This window comes from Petaurus breviceps, unplaced genomic scaffold, assembly GCF_028583685.1.
Source record: "Petaurus breviceps papuanus isolate PSGF00001 unplaced genomic scaffold, PetGlider_PUasm1.0 90775, whole genome shotgun sequence".
Taxonomy (NCBI): Eukaryota; Metazoa; Chordata; class Mammalia; order Diprotodontia; family Petauridae; genus Petaurus; species Petaurus breviceps.
Genome location: NW_027187342.1, coordinates 4,395,144 through 4,403,414, shown reverse-complemented (window position 1 = coordinate 4,403,414; position 8,271 = coordinate 4,395,144). Strand labels below are relative to the sequence as shown.

General features: G+C 40.7%; 1 long non-coding RNA gene across 1 annotated transcript; it reads right to left on the bottom strand.

Moving 5' to 3' along the window:
- Window positions 1-5,824: 5,824 nt before the first annotated feature.
- On the bottom strand, window positions 5,825-7,356 carry LOC138146930 (uncharacterized). Its single transcript, XR_011164646.1, has 3 exons — window positions 7,299-7,356; window positions 6,789-6,962; window positions 5,825-6,368 (listed from the first exon to the last, which is right to left on the bottom strand). It is a non-coding gene; the product is annotated as an uncharacterized lncRNA (long non-coding RNA).
- Window positions 7,357-8,271: the final 915 nt, after the last annotated feature.

The following is an 8,271-nucleotide window of genomic DNA, read 5'->3' as shown; positions in this document are numbered from 1 at the left end:
CAAATTAGTATATTACTGAATTGGATAATAAATTAAAAAGTCAATGTTTACTAGTCTTTGACCATATTAATATGGAGGGTAGTCTTTTGTTACGGAATGCTAATTAAGACCAGAAGATGGGTGGCTTCTTTTGTTTCAGGTGACCCTCCTCTAATTCAACAGACTTGTGTAAATCCTAGAAGGCTGGAGGTATTTTAGGTCCTACTGTGTCCAAGGTGTCAGTTTACCCTCATTACCTGAAGTAGCCCTTTCTAAGAAGGGCATTTTAATCTTTATAGCAACTCTTTTTGTGTTAGCAAAGACTGGAAATTAAGAGGATGTCCATTAATTGGGGAATGGCTGAACAAGTTGTGGGATATGAATGTAATGGAATACTATTATTCCTTAAGAAATGATGAGCAGACAGATTTGAGAAAAACCTGGAAAGACTTATATGAACTGATGCTGAGTGAGGTGAGCAGAACCAGGAGAACATTGAACACAGTAACCGCAACATTGTATGATGACTAACTTCTATAGACTTGGCTCTTCACAGCAATACGATGATCTAAGATAATTCCAAAAGACTCATAATGGAATGCTATCCACAACCAGAGAAAGAACTGTGGAGTCTGAATGAAAATCAAAGCAAACAATTCTCTCTCTCTCTCTCTCTCTCTCTCTCTCTCTCTCTCTCTCTCTCTCTCTCTCTCTGTCTCTGTCTCTCTCTGTCTCTCTCTGTCTCTCTCTCTGTCTCTCTCTCTCTCTCTTTCTCTCTCTTCCTTGTGGTTTTTCCCTTTTGTTCTGATTCTTCTTTCACAACATGACTAATGTGGAAATATGTTTAAGATGATTGTACACGTATAGCCTATATCAGATTTGTTTGCCATCTTGGGGAGGGAGAAAGGGAGAAAAAAATTTGAAAATCAAAGTCTTATAAAAGTGAATATTGAAAACTAAAATAAATAATTTTTTAAAAGAAGCCCCCCCAAAGAAGGACATTTTAAAGAAATTAGTGTGCATTAGGCCTTTTATAAAATAATAATAGTAATAAGAAGAACTGACCTTTGAATAATAGTAATAGTAACGTGTAAATAGCATCTACTTTGTGCCAATCACTATGCTAAGTGCTTTATAAATATTATCTCATTTGATCCTCACAACAACCTGTGGAGGTAGGTGCTATTATTAACCCCACTTTTCAGCTGCAGAAACTGGGACAAACAAACAGAGATTAAGTGACTTGTCCAGGGTCATACAGCTAGTAAGTGTTTGTGGCTGGATTTGAACTCAAGTTGTCCTGACTCTAGGCCTAGCACTCTATCACAGCACAGCCTAGCACTTTAAATTTAGCAAAGCACTTTTGTTGTTGTTATTCAATTGTTTTAGTCATTTACAACTCTTTGTGACTCCATTTGGGGTTTTCTGGGCAAAGATACTGGAGTGGTTTGCCATTTCTTTATCCAGCTCATTCTACAGCTGAAGAAACTGAGGCAAAGTGTGATTTGCCCAGGGTCGCACAGCTACCGTGTTTCCCCGATAATAAGACCTATCCCGAAAATAAGCCCTCCCCTTACTGTGTAAGATTCCTCTAAAATAAGCCCTCACCCGAAAATAAGCCCTATTGAGATTGCTACTGTAGTGAAGGTGATCCCCTGTGCTACACTCTACATTACAGTACCCTCTGTATGCACCGTCCCCCCCGTGAAATGCACACCGCGCTCCGAGCTGCATCCAATCAGAGCTGCAGCAGTGAGTGCGTCATCCTGTTCTTCCCCAGTGATTTGCTTATTGAATAAAGGTACATTTTTTTTGTTCACATTTACCTGTTTATTAAAATTGCTGTCAATGTTCATTAAAATAAGCCCTCCCCTGAAAATAAGCCCTCTGGTGTTTTTCTGTCCAAAAAAATTAATAAGACAGTGTCTTATTATTGGGGAAACACGGTAATACAAATCTGAGGCCAGATTTGAACTCACAAAAATGTCTTTCTGACTTCAGGTCCAGCACAGCGCCACCTAGCATTCCCCCAAAGCACTTTACATATGTAACCACATCTAATCCTCACAACAGGCACATGTGGGAGACAGGTACCTACAGAGGAGAAGATGGAAACTCAAGAAAAGTTAAGTGACTTATTCATGGTCATATAGATGGTACGAGGGAGGCCAAATTAATTAGAGCTAAGTGCAATTACATTTAAAAAATTGTACTGTTGATTCGTATTTCAGATCCTGTGGCAAATTAAGAATAGCTATCATATGTGAAACGTGCCTTCTAATGAACAGAAAAAAGCAGTAAGAAAAATGTTTCCTATTCATCAGCATTTAGAAAAACCTGGCGATGTCAAATACATACATGCACACATATTTGAACATAAAATTCTGATTTTTCAAATGATAACTTTTGCTTTTGCCTCTCTCAAAACTATTTTAGTGACAATCTCCAGCTCCCGGGGTTCACCTGTTTTCTATCAGGAAGAGATGCAGAGGAATGGACTGAATGGAATGGATAGCCTGGATTGCCTGATGCCAGCTTCTTAGGGGTGGGGAACCACTGGATTTGGGTTGGAATTGGGTTGCAGTCTTTGTGGTCACAGCAACATGAGTTGGAGTTGATGGCCATCTAGCGGTGGAAGGAGCTTAGGTAGGCTACTCTGCTGTGAGCAGTGTATTTCCCTCCATCTTTAATCTTTTGAGATACAAAATGCTGGATAACTCTCATCTATCAAAAGGTCATTGGGAAGGGGCGGCCAGGTAGCACAGCGAGTAAGAGCACCGGCTCCAGTGTTGAGAAGACCTGGAGACCGAATCCCGGGCTCAGACACTTAGCACCCACCCAGAAACACCTGGCTGTGTAACCTTGAGCAAGTTACTTAACCCCAATTGCTTAGGGGCAGCCAGGTGGCTCAGCGAGTAAGAGCACCGGCTCCAGTGTTGGGATGACCTGGATCAAATCTGGGCTCAGATACTCAGCACCACACCCAGAAATAACTGGCTGTGTAACCTTGAGCAAGTTACTTAACCCCGATTGCTTAAAAAAAAAAAAAAAAGGTCATTGGGAAACTCTGTAACAAGCTATGCTGTTCAAGGTGCTTTGGATTTTAACATGGTTGTATTTCATTTTCTTTTTCCTTCTAGTGAGTTTTATTTCATCCAAATACTAAAAGTGAATTCTCCAAGGATACACTGAGAATGGAAAACAAAGGTCAATGTCCAGGAAAACAAATGGAAATGGGGGCTAGAACCATTCACATATTATAATTTTGAGGGGATTAATGTATCCCTTTGATCTTGTCACTACCCACAATTGCACAATTTCCATGTTTATGAGCTCTGATATTCCTTTATCTGATTACAGTCTGTTGGCATTCTACCTTTCCTTCTGCCTTCCCAGCCCAAACCTTATCCTTCATCTTTACCATGACCTGCAATCCCTTAACACCTCAATTTTCTCCCAGCCCCATGCACTGTTGTTCAGTCATTTCAGTTGTGTTTGACTTTGTGACCATATTTGAGGTTTTCATGGCAGAGATATTGAAGTGGTTTGCCATTTCCTTCTCCAGTTGGTTTTACAGACGAGGAAACTGGGGCAAAAATAGTTAAGTGTCTTGCCCAGGATCACACAGCTAGTTGGTGTCTGAGGCTGGATTTGAACTCAGGTCTTCCCAACTCTAGGCCTGCCACTGTATCCACTGGGCCACCTCACTGCCCCAACAATGGAATAAGTATACTCTTTTCCTTTCCCCATCTTGATCCCTTGGTGAACTAGCTCAACTCTATACTATTTTTTTTCTTCTTGAAACTCTTGCCTCTTTATCATAATACCAGTCTTCCCCTGGCAAGCCTCAGCCTTGGGCTGCTCCCACCATCTGAAAGTGGAGCAAATCATGAAATGGTGCTGACTGAGTCCTCTGCAAATTCACGTTCCATAATCTCAACTGGGCCCTCACTGCTTGCAAGGCAGTCTTTTTACACCTCCTTAATTAACTCACTGGCCCTATCACCACAGTGCCTCTTCTATACCTTTTCATCCCTCCTTAAACCTTCCAGGGCTCCCCCTTCCACACCCTCTCAGGCTGAGAACCTTACCTCATATTTTATTGGGAAAAAATGAAACTATTTCTCTTCTCCCTTCTCATCTCACATCATCCAGATGGCCCCACAGGTTACCTTTTACTCTTCTCCCAGGAGTTCTTCTGAACTCTTAAGGAGGTTGGGATATGTCAAGATTCTCTGCAAATGGCTCTTGCCCCCACTGATGGTCCTCCTTAAATTCTAGGGGGTAGATTCTCTGCATCCCAACTCCATTTATCCACTAATCATCAGACTAGCTTTTACACTCAAAAATTTACTTCAAAAGATATAATAAGAAATATACAAACATACTTCCCTCCACAGGTGGGAGGCATAACCCTCCTCCCCTACCCTTTACCACCTCAGTTCTCTGGGGAGGGGAGCAAGATGAGGTCCATAGCTTAGCTTGAATTTCATAGCTTCCTAGAGAACACAGTTCCAGTTCCAACTACAAACCCCTCATCATGATTGAACCACTTTGGCTTCTCAGAGTTGCTATGCCAGTCTGGCTGTACCATCCCACCTGCAATTTTGGCTCCAAGGTCATTATTATAGCTCAAACTCCCACCTTCCATGGGGATCACCTCCAGCATCTGAAACGGAGGACAAACGACAGAATAGAAACAAATACCCCCAGACTCATTTCTCAGAACTAAGGTAAAAGGGAGGCACCAGGGAAGAAAAAGGGTCCTTCTCTTCTCAATAGTTCAGTTGAGGGTGTCTTCACTGTGGGTGAACTGGGACCTTGACCCTCTGGACACAGTTGATAAGAGTCGAGGGAAAAAATCACAGCATAAAAGAAAAGAGGGATGCAGAAAGAAGAATGATTGACTCAGTCTTGCCAGTTCTGAAGATACAAGCAGTCAAAGGAGGTAGGAGATGTAGCTATTTCCATAGTAGAAAAACTAGGCGTGCTCAAAAAGGTCCCCCAAGGACTACTCCATATTAGAACTGGACATGTCCAGAGAAGCCTGGGTTACACAGATGCCTTCTGCCACTATCACCTCTTTTGTCACACAAAGAGAAAGCCTTTCTTCTTGCCAAGACAAACCCTTATCTGTACAAGGGATCCCATTCCATCTCATTTCTTCCAGCCGATTTCCTCTTCTGTCATCCCCACATCTCTTATTTATCTTCAATTTCTCTCTATCTACTGGCTTTTTCTTCACTGCCTATAAATATGCCTATGCCACTTGTCTCCTTTAAAACCCTTACTTGATTCATCTATCCCTGCTGACTCTAGTCCCATTGCTTTCCTGCCTTTTGTAGCTAAACTCGAGAAGCCTGTCTACAATAAGTCTCTACTTTCTTCTCTCTTTTTAACTCTCTACAGGCTAGCTTAAAACCAAATCATTTGACCAAAACTTTCTGTCCAAAGGTCCTAACTATCTTTTAATTGCCAAACTGCCTTATTCTCAATCCTCATCCTTCTTGACCTCTCTGCATTTTTCTTTATCATTGCCATGCTTTTGCACTGTCTTCCATGCTTGAAATGCCCTCCCTCCTTGCCTCCATCCCCTTCTTCCCTATCTTCCTTTGGGCTCAACTCAAATGGATCCTTCTGTAAAAGGCCTTTCTGTTTCTCCACCTCTTCCAACTTCTCCCACTGACTTCTCTCCAGGATTTATTTCCCCTTTATAATACATGTAGCTTGTATATACACCGTTGTATGCATATTATCTTCCCCATTAGAATGTGTGCTTCTGAAAGGCTAATATGGCTGGGTCATAGAGTAGGAGAAAGGGAATAATATATAACAAGTCTAGGAAAGTAGTTAGGGATTATTGTAAGCAGCATTAAAAACCAAACAGAGTAGTTTATTTTTTAATCTCAGAGGTAAATGGGAACCACAGGAGTTTATTGAATAGAGGAATGACTCGGACTCCAGACTTAAGTTTGAAATGTCTCTGTAATGTCCACTTTGAAGTGTCCAATAGGCAGGTGTTGATGTAAGACAGAGTTCAAGAGAGAAACTGAAGCTAAATATATAGATATGGGAGCCATCTGCAGTGAAGTGATAAGTTAAAAGCTGTCTTAGAAACAGTGTAGGGGGAAAGATAAGAGGGTCCAGTATAGAGTTTTGGGGGTATGCCAACAGTAAGCAGGTATATGAATCAACCAGTAAAGAAAACTGCGAAGATAGAAGAAGAAAGACCCAGAGAGGAACAGAGTATCTGAGAGCAGAGTATGGTCAATAGCATTGGAATTATACTTGATGATTCTTTTGGGATTTCTGTGTGTGAATGCTAATATAAAGATTTCTTCCATCTTTCTTCCTCTTCATCTTCCAATCCCCTTTCCCTCCTACATTCCCTTAAATTGGAAAAAAGATACGTGTTTGGAATAGGTACTTGGGGTTGTAAAGCCATGCATGAGCAGCTTTCCAGAGGACTGCTGCTGTGAATAGCTTTCAAGGTTCTGATTGCATAGTATAGTGAGCTCTCTATTTATTCAATAACAAATCAGAGCAAAAAATTCATAGAAAATCAAAATACAGCATTTACCATGTCACAGCTCAACAACATCACTAAAATGGCCACATAGTTTCCACCAAAGTGGTCACATAGTTTTAAATAAAGTACACTCATTTAGTCAATCACAAAATCCTTAATTCAATCACAAAGTACAAAACTCAAAGTTCTCCACTAGGTCACATGAAATCATAATCTTCTCAGTCAGCATACAGTATCTAAGTAAAGTCTTCCTTCAGCTTGACTCGAGGCTGGCTCTTACCTTTCACAGTTCCTCTTCCATAGTCCCAGCTCCAACTGTCACCTGGGTTCAAAGGTAGGTAACTCCCAGTCCAGCTCCTTGTCCAGTTCTTCACCCAGTTCCCATTCCATATTGAAATTCACAGTGTCCAGTCCACCTCAAGTCCTTCACAGTTCCTGTTTCTGGGAAGACAAGCTTGACAGACACACAATAATATTCATATACATTGCCAGCACCATCGTCAGTTCACTATCTGCCTGTGAAATCATCTCAGACCCACCAACAAGGTCTGAGACCTCAACACAAATCATCAACCTAGAAATCAACACAGACCCACAAACAAGGTCCAAGAGGTCAGCACAAATCATCAGTAAAGTTCCAGGACCTCCAAAACTCTCCTCCAGGACTTCTGTAAACATACAACCAAAAAATCCTCTTTCAGGGCTTCCAGTAAGGTCTCAGGGCTTCTGTAAAAAGTATCACAAACAAACATCAACACAGTCACAGCAGACAAACAGAGTGCCCGTTTACCACAAGTTTTCTCCTTCTTGACTATGCCTCCTCAAGAGTCCTGTTCTCAGTTCTGCTGTCTCTAGCCTAGAAATTCTCCTTATATATGGTCATCAGCTCCTCCCCTTCCTGGTGCAGGAGTTCATGAGTTCTATCTAGGATTCACAAGTTGTGGGGTCTGTTTCTTAACAGACTTGATACAAGGCTCAAAAGAAACGAACTGAAACAAGGTGTTAATTCAATAGCTGAAACAAGGTGTGAACTACTTCTGTGCTTGCCATTACAGGGGTACAATAGCTGAACCAGCTCTGGGCTTCCCTTTGATTACTTGTACACATATGAACAGGACCTAAGCCCTAAGTTCTTTAAGATCCTCTGTGCATATGAACTGCTTGGCCTTGCATGTCTCTCGTGGAGTCCAAAATTGTTCAACCTACAATAAAAGAAACTGAGGCAGACCTCTGAGCTGATGGGATTTTATTAGTTGTATTTATTTTATTCTGTTAATATTTCCCAATTACATTTTAATTTTGTTGCCACTCAGCAGTTTTGTGGCCCAAGTTTGACTCCTCTTATTTAGAATACTTTTTCATAATGGTATTGGTAACTTGAATAGCTTGGATTTCTCCCTCTAAAAACTTTTTTTTCCTATCATTTGACCATTTATCATTTGGCAAATAGCTCTTATTCTTATATATTTAGCTCAGTTTCCTATATATCTTACAAATGAGATGTTGATAAAAGTCTCTGATAGGAGAAATTTACTGCAAAGTTTATCTCCCTAACTTTACCTGCTTCTCTTCTAATTAAAATAAGAATGGCTACATTGGTTTTGTCTGTGCAAAAACATTTTAATTTTAAGTAATCAAAATTATCTATTTTGCTTCCTATTAACTTTTTTTCTTTTATTTGGCCACAAACTCTTCCGCTATCTGTGGATCTGAGAGGTAATTTTTCTCTTATTCCTCTTTTGGGTTTATGATTTCATCCATTA